At 38.1% G+C, this 21,155-nt stretch overlaps 1 protein-coding gene and 1 long non-coding RNA gene across 14 annotated transcripts in view; one reads left to right on the top strand and one right to left on the bottom strand.

Annotated features, from left to right (window-relative positions):
- Positions 1–15,032, top strand: part of LOC113599288 (uncharacterized) — a 53,131-nt gene extending 38,099 nt beyond the window's left edge. The window contains exon 4 of the long non-coding RNA XR_008294999.1: positions 14,375–15,032. This is a non-coding gene — a long non-coding RNA (uncharacterized LOC113599288). The remainder of the gene's footprint in view (positions 1–14,374) is intronic.
- The window catches only part of ADGRL2 (adhesion G protein-coupled receptor L2), a 619,307-nt gene that overhangs the window by 400,880 nt on the left and 197,272 nt on the right, over positions 1–21,155 (bottom strand). The window lies entirely within an intron of this gene.

Raw genomic sequence — 21,155 nt, 5'->3', positions numbered from 1 at the left:
CCTAATAAAAAAGTAACTTGGCAGTAAGAAAAAGGCTGAAAGTCTCAATAGGCTCTCCTTCGGCCTAGTGGAGCCTGAAGAACTCTTCAAGGTCTTAGTCAACAGTGAACAGAGGAGTTTGAATGAGCACTCATCTATACCACAAACTAGCTGCTGAGACACCCAGAGAGAGGTCAGTTTTTACATAAACATTTTTCCCAGGCCACAGGCAAGTAAGTTAAAAAAAAAAAATAGGCCAAGTCTAGATGGAGGATTAGAACAAAAGCTCCAGGAACAGGAAAGCGAGTCCCTTGCTCAGGACCATATCCCACAACAGTGCCCATTTATAAACTGCATTTGACCTGAGGTGTTTCAATTCATGATGTCTACATTCATAGCTTTTTCCACTGGACTTTTTTTTTTTTTAAAGAACAATTTCTAGTTTAATGGATTGATGTGCTAGCAGAACTAAAATTTTAGAAAGCTATGACTTTTGGAAGCATTGTTTTAAAAGGTAGCTATGACTATACTCAAAGGTATTTGAAACGTGGAGGTTGCTCTTCAAATTTGGATCTTTATTTCCTTTTTTTTTTTCAAACCCCTGCATTTGTTAGATACACCAGGCCGACTATAGACATATGACGTGTCCATAAGTGTATACAATTGTAGCATTTGGTTGTGACAAACTAGTTTTACTAAAATGGGAGGTTTAATAGATAAAGTGAGGAACTATGTCAATGTGATAGCATATTCGATTTTGCAAATGAGCTATTCCTAAGGCAACGTGAATTGCTTTGCTTTTATGTTTCCACAATCGTTCGTTTCATTTGACAACTAACATTCAGAATCCATCTTTGATCTTGGAGGACTTGTACAAATCAAAGTACGATAAATTCTTACACTAGGGAACGTAAAACGACACGGACAGAGTCCTTGGCCTATAGCACCTGCAGACCCACCCAAGACCTGAGGTCAGGACTCGCTTTAGGTAGGCTTGGGAGGTGCTCAAACTTGTCTTCAGGCCTTTCAACACTGCTCTCTGCCACATTTACCACCGAGCATCAGGGATTCCACAATTCTACTCGTCAGTTATGGAGGATGTGTTATGTGCCATACATTTTCATTTATTGTTTCTGATGCTTACATCAACTTGCAGGATCAGTATGTTATTTCCATTTCACGGATATGAAAATGAGGCTCATTAAATCTAACCACTTCCAAGGGGCAGAGCCGGATTTCAACCCAGGTCCGACTTCAAAGCCCCTCCTTAAGCTCCTGACATCATTATGGCTCATCATGAGACCTGAGACTTCCAGGTGGAGTTCACACCCAAACTTGTTCTTCCTGTTTTGAGCTCCTTATTCCCTTTGGCTTTCGGGCTTTGGGGTTTTGGAATATAGACAGTAATGATTTTTTTTTTTTTTTTGGTGGTGGAGGAGGGTGGGAAATGACTCCACTTCTATTAACTTTTGTTACTAGAATTCTATTTAGTTCCTGACAGGGACCTTTGGAAATGATACCTTTACCCAGAGGACTTGTAACAGGATAAATTTAAAGCAGCATGGCATATTGTTGATCACGCAGACGACATGACTGCCAATTTAGCGTGCTGTTAAGATTAGCCATTTGTGTTGGCTCGACAATGTTGTGAAAACTCCTGTTAGCTTCTTGGAACTACAAAACATGTGATGAGAAATTTTTCTTATTTTGCTTTGTGACTATCTGCCATTTGATTTTCACTCTAAAACATAAACTGACATCTCTCGCGTTTGTAACAGAATTTTCCCTTTGTGAATAAGTCCCTCAAAACACACTTGGTTGGCAGAGCAGCCCATTGATCTGTTGAAAATCATCAGAAATCCATATTTCCATCAAAGACTCCCTCTCTGAAATTTACTGTGTGACTTTGGGCAAACCACTTAACCTCCCTAAACCTTCAAATATAAAGTGGTCATCATGAGGATCAAGGGAGATAATTTCTACATAAAAGGGCTTTACAAATGGTTAACTATTACACAAACGTAAGGGTATTTCTGGACATCATTCTCAACCTGATTCATTCCTTCCGAAGAAGCAGTCCTGCAATATAAGGCCTTGACTTGAGTCTTCCGTGTGTGATATCCTTTTGACCCTACCCTATAAAGGAAGAACCAAGACTCTTAGAATTCTCTCTGCAATTTACCACTGCTCTGCCGATAATCATATGTCATGAGCACTGAACATTTTCTCCTTGGATTTCCTAATCCTGATTAAATGGTAAATCCTCAAGTTATTAGGTAGCAAAGCCTCATTTATCAAATCCTTAGAAAGAAGCTACTCTTTTTGGAATTTTTCCCTTTCCTATCAGTTCGCAGTTTATCTTTTATAATCGCAGATTGCTGTCTAGGCAGTCTACTTGAGATAGAAGGCAGGGAGTAACAGAACTATATGAGGAATGATAAATGATATCTCTCTGTTCCTTTCTTCTCATTTGCCTCCTTACATTTGGGGTAACAGGTACCTCTCCTTCCCATTCATGATTCCTTCTCTAAAAGTACCTTAGTGCCCCCTGCAGGTTACATGAATTTCTCCTCCCACAATCTTGTTTATCCTTTTTGTTTTTTTAACCCTCTCCTGAAACAGACTGGTGCTTCGTTTTTCTCAATGTGCTAGAATCTAGGACGGATGTCATTTATGGTATCCTCTGAAGTATTGAGAAAAATGACCCAACCGAGGTGGTTTTGATCTCATGTGCAATATGACTGTAATAATGGATCCCAAATATTGGGTGTAACATTGGTCGCTATGAGACCATTGACAGGTGGTAAGTTATGGAAGGCATTTCCAGGTGGGAAATCTGAGGTTTAAAAGGCTAAGTGACTCCATAGGGCTCCTCAAACTAGCTTAAGGTGGTTGCAGGGCAAGAGCTCAGGTCTTCCAGAGTTTACTCACTCTTTTCTTTACTGTGTTTTGAATAGTTCCTTTTCTGTATTTGCAAAAAGCATCTGTTGTGTTTTCCAGTTGTATATCTCAAAAACCTAACCCTAAGAGCTGCTAATGTCATCCATCTGACTTCAGTAGATAACTGATGGAGTAGGGCTTCCAGTATGCCAAAAGGATCTGCGTGGCAATGCTAATCCAATTTGGAACCACATCCTGGTGCTATTGCAAATGTCTCCGAGGTCAAAGATATAATTTAGTGAGAACTAGAAAGTGCAATAAACATGGAGGAAGGCTCATTTCTTGATTTACTTGAAAGTGGCCTAAAGCAAAGTACCCTAACACACAACCTTTTAACGATCCTTCTACTGAAAAGACAGAAATCTATAGGCTTTTTCTAGGTTTTATGATCTTGAACTTCTTGAACATTTTCTGAACCTTCTGTTTCCTGAGCTGTCACTCATTTGTCCCCAAATTATTAATTGGCATGATCAATTCTGTGTTTATCTTGCTTCTTCTAAGGGCAGAATGCCCATTGACTCAAATTATTTATCATCTAAGAATTTGGAGCTCAGGAAAGTCTGTCTCTTTTGAAACTTAACTATTTTGGGATTTTGAATACAATACTGAATTCTACAATACTGAATTAAAACGAATGCTACATTTTAATCTAAATCCTTGGAAGAAAAAGTAAAATTCTGCGGTATAATAATTAAGCCCTGTAGATCAAAATGAAGGGTGAAAATATCTAGATATAAGTTCTGAAGGCCAAATTAAGGAAGACTTGGTGAAAATGGTAAATGTTTAAACCACAAATCTATGTTTGTTCAGCTTCCGGATTTCTTCTTACTAAATAGTTTTAAAGCTACTTAACAGCATTTAATTGACATTTTACTCACTATTTTACTTGCTTTAAGTCTTTCATACTCAAGCTCTCCCAATTATGACATGTACACAAAAAATTACCTTCGCCTATTTCCAAATGGCTAAATGTAGTCTGATGTAATTTCTATTAGAATTCGGTAATATTGATACTGCAGGTGGTGCAGCAGCATTTGTCAAGTGTCAATTATGACTCTTCAGTGGGTTGTCAAATCAATTTTGTTGGTTGTGACCAGCATTAAAAAAAAAAAAACAAGAAAGAAAAAATGAGAGACAGAGAGAGGGAATTGCATGGAATATAAGGAAAAGAGTGGATGGTAAGTATTGATTGTTATCTGAAACTCTGCTTTTGGTATGTGTGTACTTTGATTGTGAAATAAATTGTGTTTCTTACCTGAGTTGTAGTCAAACTGAGAAACACTATTCTAGACCACAGTGGATGAGGGCAAGAACTCCTCACCCACTGCGTGAATCCTTCTGTGCTTTGGTTTTCTTCTCTGAAAATGTGTGAAAGAACTGTCACAACAAGGTTGTTGTAAGAGTTAACTAAAAGATAATGTTGGTGCACAGTATCTGACATGGTAAGAACCAAATATTGTTGTTATTTTAGTAGGAGTTATCATATTTGAAATCATATTTGAATCATTTGAAAGAATAAATCAAAGTACCTACACTTCTCCCTCACATCAAGATCCCTTGCAAACTTCTACCTACTGAGCATATAGCCCCAGGAAAGAAGCTGGGCTTTCCCAAGGTTAGAACAAAGAAGCCATTGATCAGTTGTAGATCTCATAAACTGACTCTTCTGAAACAACAGTCATGTAATTTGGGTTGTAAGAAAGAAAAGAATTTTTGCAATTGCCTCCTGTCTTCTTTAACATACTGAGAGGCTGGCTGGACAAACAATAGTAGAGTGTCTTAAATGAGAGGAGGGTAGGCTAGGTTAGGAAGAAGGTAGGGAATGCCTGGCTTCTCCGTTACCATCGGATTCTGGGTAGAAGAAGGCAGGGAGGCAGGGATAAAAGGATGGCTTCAATTTTTCTTCTCTTCACAAATTCCTGGAGGTGAGGGTTGAGTGGGAGATTGGAAGTATAGAGATATTCTACAGAGGTTGAGGGGAATGACAAGTCGAAAGTGGCTGCTGCCCTCCAAGAGACTATTGGAAGCTATTACCTTATAGGTTTCCGCTTAAACATGGGGGCTGTTAGACCAAATTCAATTCAATGGCCTAACATGGCTTTGTACACAAAGGTCTAAGTTTAAGGCTCTTAGAGTCTCCCTCAGCTCCTGTATGGTGTGAAGCTTTCCAGATGTTCCTGAGCATCCTGTGGAATGAACTAGAAGGATCTGGATCAAAGTAGTCGAAGGACCTGCCTGGCAACTTTGCTGAAGGTGGGTGCCTAAGAAGAATGACGCCATCCACCACAGACCAAGGTGCAAGTGGAAGTCACAGTCCTGTGTCAGGGAATGCATATTGTCAGCAAAAGTGGAGATGGGGCCCAATCTCCAAGAGGAAATGGTGGCCCCTAGTGTTGTCAGAGTCGAGTGACCAAAATATGAATGATTATCGCTAAAGGCAGTTTTTAGCAATGGTGCATCAGAGTACCCAGGGTGTGACAAGTCCCTCCTGAGATATTACCAGCTCGGGGACTAGGCCAAACCAGGAGCACTTTGAAGATACCTCATGCACTCCAGAACTCCACCTCCCCTAAGATTACACATACCGCAGTCATTCTACAGATATCCAGGTAGAGAGGGCAAAACTCTGACAAGTGTTTCCCTGACTCATCTAAGCAGAAACTGGGTTACATAAAGAGATGGGTTGAATTACCAAGTTAGACTGAATTGGCAATTTAATTAAAACAACTTTTCTAAACTACCTGGTGGGTGTGGGATTGTGAAGAGAACCCAATCGTTTACAAAGAAATAAAGAATGCTCATTTCTTTGCACATCTGAGCATAGTCTGTATACCTTTCTGATTTTTCTGATATATCATCACTATTGTGTTATGTCATTATATCTATGGGAATTGAATTTTTCTACGTCTTTATTTGCTCCGCTCTTTGTGTCATAGAGTATTTTGAGTAATAACTCCTTTGACATGAATTAACATCTGATGTGGATGTCTCTACTCCAAACTGCCACTACAGAAACAACCACAAATGAATATTAAATTAGGAAAAAAGGAGGAGGCCAGTCTCTGGGTTTCCATAGAAAATGCTGCCCAGCCCTAGTATAATCCACAGTGCTGGACAGGAAAATAATGGTGAGAGTTTTTAAGTTTACAAAGGACTTTTCTGCTTTGATAGTCAATTGATACTCAACTATAATTCTTGTATCTTAACCTTTAGAATTTAGTGTCTTCCCCACATCTGTAGGGGAAGGATGGTGGTGGAGATGGAGGGGATACAGTAAAAAGGACTTTCTATGTTCAGGGCACTGATCTGTCCAGAGCTACTTACTCCTCCTCTCCCATAACTGTCAGCATCAATGGCTGGCCGGGAGCGTTGACAGGCAGGGAGAGTAAAGGGCTCACTGACTTCCAAGGCCAACAGACCCTCATTCAGGTCAGAGCCAGGCCCCTATGTGTCCTTGCGGCCTCCGCTTTTCATAGCACAGGAGGCAAGGTGACATAGCGGAAAGAACTGGGGTTTATCGGTAATATGCAGGTAGGACTTCTGACTCTATTTAGATGGAATGGGCTGTAGTGATTAGAATCACCATCTCCTAGCTGCATGAACTTAGACAAGTTAGGAAATCTTCCTAACTTTAGTCTCCTGTAAAATGGGGAAAAGAACTGAAGCTTCTCATGAGGCTGTTGGAATTGAATTGTGACAATTTATGTAAAGCGCACCTCACACTACCTGGAACTGAGAATGGGTTCATCAGCCAGTCTTATCTGCTTATCCTCTGGGGCAGCTGTAGGCATGAACCTCACTACCTAAGTGAAATTCTGTAGAATACTTACGTTTTTTGAACAAAGTTTCTCTCATTTGTAAAGTGGGACTAACTTGCATTATGTGAGAGCATTCAGAGATTATGATAAGAAACACATGTCTTGCTAATGTCTTTCCCCTTCCTCCCTTGATCTGTGGCTTCTGGTCAGTGGGGGTAAGAAGTCCAGAAGACCCCAGCAGAGATGCAACAGGGATGTCTTTGAGCCTGTGTCTTTGTTGCATATCCAGACTCTTTTGGAGAACTAGTAGGTCTGGGACGTGAGTAGGTGGCCTCAGAGAAAACAGATGAGAAACGGGGAAAGAGCATCACACGAAGGGAAACAGAGAGTTGGTGCAGAATTAGAAATGAGAATCACGCTGACCTCCAGGCCATTTGATACATCACTGTCAAGATACCTTTCTAGAAATTCAGATGTTTTTAAAAATTCTCCAAATAGTGGGTCTCTATCGCTTCCCATAGAGAGTCTGATTGCCTCGAAGACCACCTATGATAAGGTTTCAGCCTGCTCTTCAGGATTATTGCCAGCTGTCCCCCTTCATGTGCCCTTCCTAGTAGGGAAGGAGGACAGGAAATTAATGAGGAAGTTATTATTGAAATAGAGTTGGAAGGGCTTCACAACTTGGAAAAATTCATTTCAGGTGGAGGAAGGGGCGAGCTGAAATTAGAGATAGAAAAGTCATGAATGACAGTAAGCTGTTTCTTACCAGATATTAAATTAACTCTGGCTGCAATGAGTTCAAAAAATGCAACTTTCCCCTGATTTATATTCCCTAGAGTCTAAGATATAACTGAATGTAACATACATCGTAAATCTTATAACAGAAAAAAAGAAAACATATCATTTATAGAACACATCTTGATTTTTAAAAAATACAGAAAATTCTCTTTTTTTTCTTCATTCAACAAATATTTACTGAAAACCTAGTATATGTTAGTCCCTATTCTAGGAACTAAAAGTAAAATAAAAGTAAAAATTCCTGTCTAATGGAAGGAGTCAGAAAATAAATATAATAAATTACGTAATTATGTACCTGATAAATACAATAGGTAAAAAAGCTGGATAAGGGGAATTAGGATTACCAAGTGGGTAAGGGTGGACATTGGTGTTTTAAATAGGTGAGTGAGGGGCACCTGGGTGGCACAGTCGGTTAAATGGACAACTCTTGGTTTTGGTTTAAGTCATGATCTCATGGTTCGTGAGTTGAAGCCCCCATCAGGCTCTGTGCTCACTGCGCGGAGCCTGCTTCAGATCTTCTGTCTCCCTCTTTCTAGCCTTCTTCTGCTCACATACTTTCTCTCTTAAAAATAAATAAATGTCAAAATTTTAAAAATAAAATGAAAGAAATAGATGAGAATAGTCCCAGTGAGAGGGTACCATTTGTGCACATGACTGGAAGGAAGTGAGAGAACAAACCCAGTGGTCGTCAAGGAAAGACCCTTCCAAGCAGAGAGAATAACCAGTGCAAATACATGCCAATTATGGTACCATATATCCCAGGGTTCTGTAGTCACGTGAACTGGGGACAGATAGTCCTGCCTACCATATCTCCTTTCTTAGAGGCCAAAATAAGCATTAGCACATTATTTACGCATTGTGAAACAAAACAAAATGTTAACTTTATTTAACCCAGCATATCTCAAACTTGTTAGGTAACCTAAACTGTTGTGACAGACATCTAGGAAGATCTCCAAGGACACCAGTTTTTGAGTTAGAAAAGTATGATTTCTCTAACCAGTGTTATTTTCTGAGAAATATCTACTATAAAATGTGAATAATCCATTGCTGATCTGAACACCCTTCATATTTTTTTGAGCTTTGGAGTATTGCTGTATGGTTATTAACTAGGCATTCAATAGCAATAATGGCATGATTCTATTTATTGAATTGATAATCAAAATAATAGGCCACTATATTCTTGGATTTTATACCTCTTCCAGGAGTAGAAATGTTATATAAGTGTTATTGACCCTACTGTTCTGAAAATGTCTTGCAAATTAGGACCTAAATGTTTAAATTATATCCTTGCCCTTGCACAGGTTTGAAAAGTTGGTTCTAGAGGAGAACACCCTTTTATTCACTGCTGAAGCAATACATGCTGGCTATAACCATGCCTCGCCTAACAGCAAAAGAATGTTCAGAAGTGTGCCCAGCTAATTGAAACTACAGGGGGCATTTAAGTAGGCAAAGTGTTATTACTCAGTTTCAAATGTTTCCAGGATATCAGAATTACCCTTCCCTACTCCTGCAAAAGGCATTCCGGAAATGGTAATGGTCACAAGTGTTAGACTTCTGGCTTCTTTTTATTTCTCTTATTCCAGTTGCTTCTGACATAGTCAGAGGGCCATCCGTGAGAACTGGAATTATCGTGAGGAAGGCAAAAGTCTGGTAGTTTCTGGACCCAGGCCACTGGCATGAGGCTATTGCCAGAACATCTCTGATGTCAGTAATTTTTGAAAATTTGCCTCAAAGATTAATTTAAGCAGCAAAAGGACCTTTTCCATCTACGACCTTTGAGTCTGAGCCAAGTTACTCTCAGTTTCTTTCAAGATATTGCTCTGAAAGACATTCCTAATACAGCTCACTGATTATTTTAAATGAGACCATTTGGTACATTGGATCATCTTTGCTTATTTGAGTTAAGTCAGTGTTTTATAATTTCTAGAAAGAAAATAGCTTATGTTGGCCATCAGTCTCCTAGTTAGGCAGAAGTATTTGCAAAAGTGGTCCTGTGAAGAAGCCAGAGTTCAGGATCTCTATAGACAGGTGTGAGCGAGAGCTTGGAATATACTGGTAAAGTCTAGATTGTTCTTTTAATCTTCTCACCACCTGCTGCAATCTGGGACCTACCCCATGTCCAAGACCTGGTCTAAATGAGGAAAAATATGATATGTGAAGGGAACAAAATAACCTATTTGGTCATTATTCGCATTCTGGTTATTGGCACAGGAAAATCAGGCTGTAAATACAATAAACAATAGCGATGATTTAACACAAAAACATTACCTTCAGATTTCTACATATTTTCCCTGTTAACCTAAAGAAATAACCATTTATTAGGTGTCAGAGGGTGGTTCTATGAGACTATTAATATAGTTTTTTATATGTTAGTTTTTCCTCCTAATAAATTATTAGTTCCCAGAAGGCAAGAACAGTGCATCATATATCTTTACATTTCCATGCTGGACATATGGTGGGACCTCAAAATATAATCATTTGTTGGTTGGTTGATTGTATGTAGTATTAGGTATAATTAAACATTACAATTGCACTTTGTAAAGATTTTTCACTCTCTTATTGCCACCTCTCTGTCCATTTCTGCCTATATTACTGGTTTCTCTGCTTTCTCTTTTGTTTCTTTTCCACCAGAAGCAAAAATGATGTTAAACTGAAAATTGACTCACATAATTCTGTTGTTTGAATCCCTTCAATGTCTCAACCCTTCCTTGGAAATAAACTGGAATACATCCAAATTTCTTACCAGGGCCTATTAGTATCTGTATGATCTGCTCCCTATTTATTTTTCCATTCTTGGGTCACTTTTCCTCTTCTTCACCCCTCACTAGTCTTGGGCCCTACTGGTCCTTCTTTCTACAGTCTCACTCCCTCCTCCTAAGTCTTATGACCTTAGCACAGGTTGTTTTCTCTGCCTGGAATGCGGTCCTTATCCCCACAATATGCATAGCCAGCTCCTTCTCACCTAAATGTCTCTGTTTAGGGGCACCTGGGTGGTGCAGTCGGTTAAGCATCCGACTTTGGCTCGGGTCATGATCTCATAGTTCATGGGTTCGAGCCCCGTGTCGGGCTCTGTGCTGACAGCTCAGAACCTGGAATCTGCTTCGGATTCTGTGTCTCCCTCTCTTTCTGTCCCGCCCCCCGCAATAACAAATAAACATTAAAAAATGTCTCTATTTGGTCTTTTGTGATTGCCCTATGTAAAGCTGGTGACCTCTGTTAGTCTCTTGTTTAGACATTTTAACATTTCTTTCATTGCATTTCCTATAAACTCTAATTATTTTCTACCTACTTATCTGTATAAAGAAGAGGTTGTGCCGATCTTGCTCACTATTGTATCTCCTGTGTGTAACTTGGTGTCTGGCATATGGTAAGTGTTCAGTACATACTTATTTAAAAGAAAAGTGACAAAGACAAAGTGAATTTTTTCGCTAAATTCTGTTACTCCCAGAAATAAACCCATGCATATGTGGTCAATTAATTTACAAGGGAGGCAGAAAATACACTAGGGAATGGGGCGCCTGGGTGGCTCAGTCGGTTAAGTGCCCGACTTCAGCTCAGGTCACGATCTCACGGTCCGTGAGTTCGAGCCCCACATCGGGCTCTGGGCTGATGGCTCGGAGCCTGGAGCCTGCTTCCGGTTCTGTGTCTCCCTCTCTCTCTGCCCCTCTCCTGTTCATGCTCTGTCTCTCTCTGTTTCAAAAATAAATAAACGTTAAAAAATTTTTTTTAATAAAAAAAAAGAAAATACAATAGGGAAAAGACAGTCTCTTCAATAGATGATGCTGGGAAAACTGGGTAGCAATGGGCCCTATCTTACACCCTAAACAAAATGGACTCAAAATGGATTAAGGTCTTGAACGTAAGTTCTGAAACCATGAAACTCCTAGAAGAAAACATAGATGATAAGCTTGTTATATAGGTCTTGGCGATGAGTTTTTTAATTTGATACCAAAAGCAAACACAACAAAAGCAAAAATAATTGGGACTACGTTAAACTAAAAAGCTTCTGCACAGCAAAGGAAACTATCAACACAATGAAAAGCCAACCTATGGAATGGGAGAAAATATTTGCTAACCACATGTCTGATAAGGGTTAATATCTGAAATATGTAAAGAACTCACAAACTCAAAAGCAAAAAAAACATACAATCTGATTTATTAAAATGGGCAGATCTGAATGGACATTTTCCCAGCAAGACATACAGATGGCCAACAGGTACGTGAAAAGATGCTTAGCATCATTAATCCTCAGGGAAATGCAAATCAAAACCACAGTGATGTATCACCTCACAGCTGTTAGAATGGCTATTATGAAAAAGATGTGTTGATGAGGATGTGGAGAAAAGGAAACCCTTGTGCACTGTTGGAGGGATTGTAAATTGGTGCAGCCACTGGAGAAAACAGTATGAAGTTTCCTCAAAAAATTAAAAATCAAACTACCATATGATCCAACAATTCTACTTCTGGGTATTTATCCAAAGAAAATGAAAACACGAATTCAGAAAGATACATGCACCCCCATGTTCATTACAGCAGTATTTACAATAGCCAAGATACAGAAACAACCTAAGTTTCCATTGATGGCTGAATGGATAAAGAAGACAAGGTATATAAATACAATGGAAAATTATTCAGCCATAAAAAAGAATGAAATCTTAGTATTTGTGACAATGTGGATGAACCTCAAGGGTATTATGCAAAGTGAAAGAAGTCAGACAGAGAAAGACAAATACTGTATGCTCTCTGTTATATGTGGAATCTAAAAAAAAAAAATACATGTGGGGGAATGGGCCAAATGGGTGAAACAGAGTGGGAGATACAAGCCTCCAGTTATGGAATGAATAAGCCACCGAGACGAAAATTACAGCATAGGGAATACAGTCCATAATATTGTAATAGCGTTGTATGGTGACAGATGGCAGCTACATTTGTGGTGAGCACAGCATAAGGTGTAAACTTGTCAAATCACTATGTTGTACACATGAAACTAATGTAACATTGTGTGTCAAGTATACTTCAATAAAACAACACCAACAACAAAACAAGCCATTAGATAGGGAGAATGGATTGCTTGTTGCCAGAGGCCGGGGTGAGAGGTGGGATAAATGGGTAAAAGAGGTAAAACGAAAAAAAATATCATTTGGACACTTTGGGCAGTGTGTGTTAAGAAGATCCAAGAGTAGGAGCAGGAAATCAAATAGGAGATTAATGCAGCAACATAGAAAAGAGACAGTGGCCATTCCAACCAGGATTGTAATCGAAGAGAGAAGAGATTGAGTTTGGGAACAGGTCTAAAAAAACAAAAACATGCCCTCATTGGAGACAAATGGCAATTGTATGGTACAAACCTGTGATGACATCAAAGTGTATTTAGTAACCCCTTCAGCATATCACTGACTGATCAAAATGTTCTTGGTCAGTGGACATTAAAAAGCTCAAAACTTCTGTGTTCCTGATATACTTCGTAAAACGACTTTTGAAAATACAAATCAATCCCCTGCAATGAATGGACTAGAAAATATTTAGGTAGGAAAATAAAGTTTTAAGACTGAGATGAGTCATAAGATGTCCTCTAAGCATTATAGTATACTCTAGATTTTGGAAATTTGAAATAGCCTATTCAACTCCTCTATTTTCATTTTGTAGCTGAAGAAAGAATCATAGACGTTAAATGATCTGCCTGGGATCTCGAAGCTGGTTAGAAGCACAACCGGAATTAGAATGTCTAGTTTGGGGTACATTTCATCATGCCACCTGTCTGATAGAACAATGTCTACTAGATGCTTAGAGTTACCAACAATTCATAGTTTTGGAATCTCAAAAGTAAAAATATTAAGTTTTGGGAAAAGCAGAAGTTGTCTGTATAGCTTTGGGGATTTGCCTTTGAAGGGAAGGATTATTTATGTCTTTTTTTCCTTTATCTTTTCCCTTTCACTGTTGGCATACAGATGTAATGGCTAGAGCTACAGCAGCCATGTTGGATCCATGAAATGAAATCCACTTATGTTGAAAATGGCATAGTAAAAAGAGAGCAGCATCTTGGATCCCCAAATAATCAATGATTTAGCCATCCTGGCATGCCTGGGAAAACTTTTACATGAGAGGGAAATAAACATCTGTCCAGTTTAGGGTTCCTTTGTCTAGCAGCCTAAACTCATAACAAGTATATGATTTGGTACCTTTAAGCGGCATGCTGCCCTTAAAAAAAAAAAAAAAAGGCTTGAATGTGCAGCATTGAGGTGATGGGTGGAAATGATATTAATGGTTAGAAATTCAATGATCCTTCATTAGACCATTGCAAATTTTTGGTAAAATTGTTATCTGTGATATGTTGGAAATTAGACCAGGCACCAACATAGCCTGTAGTTTTAGAATGTCTACATGAGTTGTCCTGTTCCTGGGAGATATTTTGGAAAATTTTTGGAGCTGTTTTTGATGGTCACAATAATTAGAGGAGGGAATTTTGTGGTCAGGGATGGTAAATTTCTTGCAATGTAGAGGAAAGCTAACACAATAAGAACTGATCTACATCCCTCATGACATCCCTCATGATGGTTTTTTTTTTCCCCAGAAATGCAAAGACACTGTAAATTGAGGGAGGCTTTTATTATCTTATCCCAAACTTTACTAAGAGTTGCATACCATTTCGAAAAATCACCCACTGTAATGCTGTCTCAACATAACTCAATATCCTGGCATGAGGCTGCATTTGTAGCTATTGTACAGAGATTCTGTGTACAGGTATGAACATCTCAGTACTTCATAATGTCTTCTAGGGTGGTTGTGCCTGAACATGTGCTATGAATCATTTCAGAAGTTATGTGTGAAAATTTCAGATTATGCCCTCCAAAGAAAGCATGAATTCCCTCTATCCTTTTCTCTTTTCCTTCTGGCTGGAGGTAAATATGATAGCTGGAGCTGGAGCAGCCATATTGGGTCAAGAGACAGAGCCACAGTTGAGGATGACAGAGCAATTAGAGACAGCCTGTGTCCCTGATACTATACAGCTGCCATACATCAACAGTCCTGCCCATCTAAATTGTCAGGTGAGAGAGAACAAAGTTTTATATTATTTGAGTCTCTGTGTTTTGGTCTTTTTCTTTTTCTTTTTTCATTATAGCAGCCTGAGTAGATTTTATCTAATATAGATGTGAAGAACAAAATATAAGCAAAATGGAGCACAAATCACACAACTTCTTGTTAAATAACCAATCCCAGAAATACTTTCAATGACAAATTAAAAAGCCAGCATAAACAGAATGCCAACAACTTGAAAAAAAACATTAAATTAATTAATTTTCTTTTCACTGTAACCAAGAACACAGAACTGGCATAAAAAAACACTTGAGAATAGAAAAAATAACAGGTTTATTCAATTCATAATTTAAAAGGTATAGACGTATGTGTTTTAGGCATAAGCATGATACTTTTGTTCTTTTTATATACATATATAAATATATGAATAGGCATCAAAAAGTTCCAAATATATACGATATCATGCCAAGCTTCCAAATGTATACAGTAGATAAATTTCACAAATTTAAAAATAATAATTTGAAAACAGAATACAAGCAGGTTAAAGATGTGCAATTTTTAATGTGTTTAACAAGTATTTTAAAAAATAAACTTCTTTTGTATGTAAAGTGCACAGTGATCTTTTTTTGGATCATTATCCTTAATTCACATAGTTTTGGCCTACTGGGAAGTTTCTATTTTCACATAATGACAGTTTCATAATTTTGTTGTGATTTAAGGACCAACTATATTTACGCAGTGCCTTGTTCAGTGACTTGCATTCAGTAAGCACTCACTGAATGTTTGGCTCCACGAATCTTCAATGATAATATTCCTGAATGATGTGCAATTCTATTGGCTCCCATTTTATCACTATATCAATTATAGAGCAGACCAATTAAAATATGCCAACAAAAGAACTCAAAGAATTCTATCTATAAGTCTGATCTCGTCCGTTAGAAAAAAACAAAAAACAAAAAACAAAACAAAAGAACAACAACAACAAAAAAAAAAAAACACCAAAGGAAACAAATAAAGAAATGAAAAAAACTGGAATCTTGGTAATCAAATGAGTTTCCAAGAGAGCAAATTCTGAAGACAGAGATGAGAATAGAAGTCATGGCTGTTGATTCCCCATTTCAATGCTTCGTTTTAGCTGACCACACTTCCTCCCTCTGTAGAGAAAATCGATGCACAATGAAATTATCTGTACTCATCTCTGGTAAATAAATAGCAGAAATCTTTCTTGTTTCAAGACATCAATGTGAAACAATTGTTCACATGAAGAATTTGGTTTGTTTTCTTCAACAGCTCTTCAACTGTCCATTTTGCCAATTAAAAAAAAAGTACCACTTTTTCATAAAGTGAACACACAGCAGCAACCACATAGATGCAATGCAACATTTAAAAATTAGTTAGAGGAGATTTCATTCAAATATGTTTGACATATATTACTGAGAAACAAAAAAATATTTGCACGTTTATGCAAACTTGTAATTTAGAAAGGAATTTGGAAGGCTTTTAAAATGTAAGGTAGATGAGCAGTAAAGATAGCAATTATCAGGTGGGTGCCTGTATTTAGCAGCTAAACGTATCACCCTTAAATTGCATATCTAAGATCCATGTGCTTACATCTGTGAACAGATCAAATCTGTGAAAGTATGACTCTATTTACAGTGTTTGTATGTGTAGTTAAGGAATTTTACAAATTATGTCTGCAAGTACACTTAGAATGCCTATGATGATGTTTTTACATGTGTAGAGTGTTAGGTTTTTTCTGGGTATTTTATACTCTGCCTCTCCAATTTGTATTTGGATTTCAAACCTACTTTGCAGGAACTGTATCTAATTCAGTGTTCCTTGCACCATGGGCATACTACTTGTACTAAATAACTGTTTATCATCCTCGAGCGCCTTAAAGTAAACACAACACAATTTCATCTGCCAAAACCCTGCTATGCATTTATATGTTGCTTTTAAAAACACATAACCCCAAGTAAATCACTTAAACATGGTTTGCTGTACAATTTTGGTCTGCTGTCTGTTTCTTCGTATTATTATTCTTCCAATGTTACATATATTTTCATGTCATCTCCATCTTTATGTTGAGATCAAGGCATTTTTACTACAAATTCAATTCTCTGAAAAGATAAGAAATTTTTGGTCTCTGATAAACCTTTTGCCATTCAGAGAAAAGGCTGAAAGAAAATATAAAGAAAGGAAGGGAAGGGAAGGGAAGGGAAGGGAAGGGAAGGGAAGGGAAGGAAAGGAAAGGAAAGGAAAGGAAAGGAAAGGAAAGGAAAGGAAAGGAAAGGAAAGGAAAAGAGACCCCCACACTCACACACTCACACACATGTACAGTAAAGAAGGGTCATCTCATTACAGAGCAACATTCCAAAGATAGAGGCATTTAGCTATGGAATGGTTAATAACAGAGCTTTAATTTGAAAGAGATTGGAAAACCAAAGAGATATTTAAAATATTTTAAAATCACTCTCACATCTTCCTTTGTTGCTTCTTTTCAGTTCTTTCAAAGAAACTTGACAGCTCTAGGAAAACAAAACCCTTCAACAATTCTTGAAGCTTAGAGTCCCAGGCCTTAGAAAAGAACTCTTTCTACGTAGTACACATTTAGAGCTGACTTGAACTGAAGTACTAAACAACAGCTCCGTAGCAGCTATTTCAAATTACTGAGATTCATCCAGAAATGCCAAAAATCTTAGAACCAGCAAGCTCTGATTGTGGGTTGAGAAACAAACAAAGGGGGAAAGAGAGAGAGGGAAACTTCAAAAGTATGCTTTTGTCATTGAATTTTTTTAATCACAATTTTCACCCAGTATCTGAAATAATAATCTTTACGATAGCTTACTGTTGATTCTTTAACCTTTGAAAACATTTTAAACAATAGTGGCATTTTTCTATTCTTACCAGACACCGAGTATTCTCAGGCATAAACCATGTAAAGAGTCTCCAAGATGGAACCTGATCATTAGAATCCTAGACTTATACAAATAGGGTCTGTGGCGTGTAGCCAGAAACTCACGAGTTCAAGAATCAGAAGACCTTGCTAGGTATCTGCCTCAAACACTAATTCAGTGTAACTTGGGTGAGCTATTTAATCTCTAACCTTACTTCTCTTATCTGAAAAATGGGAATAGTATTATTTGTCTTGTCTTAGCTCAGAGTTGTCGTGGAGATCAAATGAGATAATATATGTGAAAGTGCTTTGATGCTGCTAAAGCATGCTGTAGATGAAGACTATTATCCTCTAATACAGCTTCAATCAACAGATAAGGTAAATGAAACCCACTGAGCTCAGGTGACACCTACATGTCAATGCATGGCAGGACCAGAATTAGAACTTGGGTTTACCCAAGTTTTGGTCTGTAAAAGGAGATTTTCCTCACATTTTCATGGCGAGGCTTTGCCTGAAAAGCCCATGACCTGAAAGTGCCTCATGTATTCCCCTTCTCTTCTGAGCTCATGTAACCATCTCTTACGCTAGGAAGGAGTCAAGGCCTGCAGAAGGAGCAAAGACATTCTGCCCTCTGATTCTAAAGTGCCTAAAACAATGACTCCTCCTTGGTGTTCCTTAGACGCCTAGGATGAAGTTAGGTGGGAGGAGGGATTGGACTCGGAGCTATTTCCAGAAGAATGTACGCCAGCCTTGGTAATGGAATATATTATACAGCTCACACACATTTCTATTGCAATGCTTCCAATGTGTGTAGCTGCTATTAAGATTATTCAGATAAAATTCATCTGAAAGCATTATGGAATTCAGAGTGGCTTCTGGTATTTTATATTTTTTAATTAAAGAATTAAAATATATACAACTACTTGAGAAAGGACAGCCCAGAGTTTAAAAAATTGGGAAAGTTTGGCCTAATCCATTTCTTCCTTTGCCAGAATAATGTAATTAGTAGGTGTTTGTTGGAAAACCAATTCAGGGGAACATATTTAAGGGCAAATGTATGTGAGAGCTCCCTCCAACAACAACAACAACAAAAAGTGTGTGAGTCCACTTTTCTTTAAAAGATGATTATGTAAATAATTCTAATCACTCTTCAGTTGGTCATTATTGTGAAACCAATTATACTCTTTTAAAAAATTTTTCATTTTTAGAGAGAGAGTGAGAGAGGGGGAGAGGGGCAGAGGGAGAAAGCAAGAGAGAGAATCTCAAGCACGCTCCACGCTGAGCACGGAGTCAGACGAGGGGCTCGATCCCATGGCCCTGGGATCATGACCTGAGCTGAAATGAAGAGTTGGACACTCAAATGACTGAGCCACCCAGGAACCCCTAAATGATACTCTTTTATTCATTGATTTCACATGGCTTTTTGGGGTTTCCAGATGGTAAGAAGGACCACTAAATTATTATCTGAATTTAGTTTTTGTTCAGGCTGAAAAATTCCTTGGAATAACTTGGTGAGATGATAAATATACAGGCCAAATTATTATTCATAACAGTTTAATGCTTAACCTTAGACTTACACTCAGTGGAGGTGGAGATGGCAAAAATTTTTAAAAAGGAAATATATGTTCTGAATTTGGTACATAGCTCTTGCAAATCAACATATCCAGAAACTCTCCGAGCAGGAGAACTTACAAAGTAAAGGAAAAGTTATAGTAGTCTTATTTAATAGGCTTCTGAGGATTTGTAACAAAATGTCAATTATGTATAAAATTTTAAATGGGAAATGGGAAAAATGAGGCTAAGAATCACTGGACTAATTAGTAATAATAATAGAGGTACAATTTATTGAACTCTTATGCACATTTAGGCTTTATAATAACCCTGAAGGGTCACAGTATTAGCACTAGTATTCCCATTTGCAGATGAGGAAATTGGAAAGAGTGGACCAAAGCCATGGAGTTTATAAATGGCGTAACTGGAATTCAAACTCAGTTCTAACTCAACTCAAAGTCTAGGGTGTAAACTCCAGGTCTCTGGGATGAGGAAATGGCAATAGAGAAATTCAAATAGTTTTTTGCATCAGCTGAACCTAATATGTGGCTGTGGTTGAAAGATGAAGCTTATACAAATTTAAGAAATTAGATGTAGGGGCTCATGCACGTGAGGGGTTCATTGACCTTCCTGATAAATCCATCTTGCAGTAGTTTCGTTTCAGGAATTCAGCCAACACCTAACACAGGCCTTTCTTTCCAGTTAGGATTCTCCTTCTAACCTTAAATCAAAGATACCACTAAGCATTTGTGCTAGGCCTTAGGGTAGTGATACTCAAATTATTATTATTATTATTATTATTATTATTATTATTAATTATTCTTTTGCTTTTTTCTGCTTTAACTTATTAAAGGATATAACAAAGTCCCTTCCGTAACAGTGGTTCATTAAGACATGGATTCCTGGCAGGAAATGTCATTGCTCTGAAGTGAGACTCACACCGACAGGATATGAGAGTGCTTTTTTTCTCAAAACTAGTACTGTGTATTATTTGTTCAACACCCTAATTCTTTATTGCCTGTCCACTATTTACTAGTATGCTGCTAGTTCCTAAATTACAACAGAGAACCACAGAGATAACTCCTAAAGAAACATTTAATTCTTGGAATTTCTGTTCATTATATCACCTCCTCTCAAATACACAGGTTCAAAACCTTAGTGAGGCCCATGCCTCTTTTCTTTCCTTCTCCACGTATCTAGTCTATTGTGTTGGCTTTTTCCCATGAAATGTCTTTTGATTCCATCCTAATTCTCCTCTTCTGCTAGTACAAGTCTTTGTTTCTTCAAACTCTGATGATCAGAACATCTTCTTTAAGTTTCCTTCTCATCACAACAGATATTTATTGCATACCAGGTCTGCATCAGGGAAAGTGCTAGGTACTTATGCTTCTACACTCTGTTCCTTTCCTCTCTGATCCATTCCATATATTGAAAATATACTCCCCTTGGATCCCCTCTAGAGGTTTGTCCCAACATAGTAAGACTGAACGCTGTGAGGCTGAGTGTGGTGAAGAAGATTGTAGGGATGTTTTTGAGGTGGTACCATCCAGGGAAAGGAGCAGCTTGAATGGATCTGAAACAAGGTGCTGGACCTCATCCTGGGCCCGCACTGATATGAAAAGCTGAAGCCCAGGAGATGGGAGAGGGAGGTCCCTTCATTCTGAGTTCCTGGGCCTGTCTCTACTGGAAAGATGACTGGTGATCAGTATTTATTAACTGATTGATTGCAGTGTGTGCTGAGTCACAACTCCGTTAGCCCTGCAGCAGTCATGCAGCCCCGATTTACACCTTCTGTCTCCTCTTCATTACTCACCCTCATGCAACAATCAGGCTGATCTTCCCACTTCCATTCCCTTCTGTGTAGGTGTCTATTCAACTTCTCTTGTAAGCCCTGTCTTTCTCCTTCCTGCCCTAAAACAAAATGCATGATACCGCAGGTGTTCCTCAATTGTATCCAGTCTTCTGTCATCCATTAGTGACTTCCATACATGGTGAGACTGCGGGCTTTGGGGTCACAACTGCTGGGATTTTATTCCTGACTCTATTATCTTCTGGCTTTGTTACACTGGGAAAGTCAACCCACCACTGTAAGACATAGTTAAATATATATATATATATATATATATATATATATATATATATATATATAAATATATATATACATACGTATATATACATACGTATATATACGTATGTAT

Source organism: Acinonyx jubatus, chromosome C1 (assembly GCF_027475565.1).
Source record: "Acinonyx jubatus isolate Ajub_Pintada_27869175 chromosome C1, VMU_Ajub_asm_v1.0, whole genome shotgun sequence".
Classification (NCBI taxonomy): domain Eukaryota; kingdom Metazoa; phylum Chordata; class Mammalia; order Carnivora; family Felidae; genus Acinonyx; species Acinonyx jubatus.
Note: the sequence above shows the minus strand (reverse complement) of the source record. Positions and strands in the feature narration are given on the sequence as shown.